Here is a 1,423-nt window from a genome sequence, read left to right on the forward strand (position 1 = left end):
TACGGATCAAAACTAGTTTTACTTCCTGTGACAGCTCAACGCTTCCCTAGTATTGTCTCATATTGTGTCACTTATTCAGTTCATTATATGTCAGGAATAAATCAGTTTATTTTTAAATATATGTCTTGCTATTTTCATTTTATTAGAAATTATATTGTATATTTTTTTACTTTTTGACTCAATTTTTACTTTATATTTTCACCTCATATTGACCTATACATTAAATATTTTTATTGACCCTTTTATTAAATATATGTGAATAAATACAAAGTATATCTAATTTTAATGAAAATATTAAACTGTCTTCTTCTTCTTTCAGCTTTTTCCTCTTCATGGGTCACCACAGTGAGTCATCCTCCTCCATCTCTGTCCTCTGCATCCTCTGTCCTCACTCCAACTACCTCCGTGTCCTCTCTAGCTGCGTCCATATATCTTCTCTTTGTCTTTTTCCTGGCAGCTGCATTTCTAACATCCTTCTACCAATATACCCACTGTCCCTCCTCTGAACATGTCCAAACCATCTCAGTCTGGCCTTTCTAACTTTATCTCCCAGCCCTTCAACCTGTGACCTCTCATGATCTCATTCCTAATCTTATCCATCCTTGTCACTCCTAAGGAGAACCTCAACATCTTCGTTTCTGCCACTTCCAGTTCTTTCTCCTGTCTTTTTGTCCATGTCTCTGTCTCCAGACCATACAACATAGCTGGTCTCACCACTGTCTTGTAAACATTTCTTTTAACCTTTGCTGACACCCTTTTGTCACAAATCACTCCAGAAACTTTTCTCCATCCACTCCATCCTGCCTGGACTCTCTTCTTCACCTCTTTACCACACTCCCCATTTTCCTGGACAGTGGACCCCAAGTACTTGAAGTCCTGCACCTTTGTGACCTCTGCTCCTTGTAGTCTCACTTTTCCACCTGCCTCCCTCTCATTTACACACACATACTCTGTCTTACTACGGCTCACTTTCATTCCTCTTCTTTCAAGTGCATACCTTCACCTCTCCAAGTTCTCTTCCACCTATTCCCTGTTCTCATCACAGATCGCAATGTCATCTGCAAACATCATAGTCCACGAGGATTCCTGCCTGACCTCATATGTTAGTCGGTCCATCACCAAAGCAAACAACAAGGGGCTCAGAGCCGATCCTTGATGCACTCCCACCTCCATCTTGAAGCTATCTGTCACTGCTACAGCACATCTCACAACTGTCATGCTGTCCTCATACATGTCCTGCACCTGTCTAATGCCCCTTTTCCACTGTTACGGTGCAGATCATGTCAGCTCGGGTCAGCTCAGATCGGCTCGTGTAAACATGGGTCAAGCCGAGAATATTCCACAACTCTCTCCCAGATCTTCATCGTGTGGCTCAACAACTTAATTCCCCTGTAGTTGTTACAACTCTGTACATCACCCTTGT

At 42.0% G+C, this 1,423-nt stretch overlaps 1 protein-coding gene across 1 annotated transcript in view; it reads left to right on the plus strand.

Moving 5' to 3' along the window:
* Nucleotides 1–1,423, plus strand: part of LOC119428855 (aldehyde oxidase 1-like) — a 50,281-nt gene that overhangs the window by 34,077 nt on the left and 14,781 nt on the right. The gene's annotated exons all lie outside the window — the stretch shown is intronic.

Source organism: Nematolebias whitei, chromosome 23, assembly GCF_014905685.2.
Source record: "Nematolebias whitei isolate Nwh7 chromosome 23, NemWhi1, whole genome shotgun sequence".
NCBI classification, from domain to species: domain Eukaryota; kingdom Metazoa; phylum Chordata; class Actinopteri; order Cyprinodontiformes; family Rivulidae; genus Nematolebias; species Nematolebias whitei.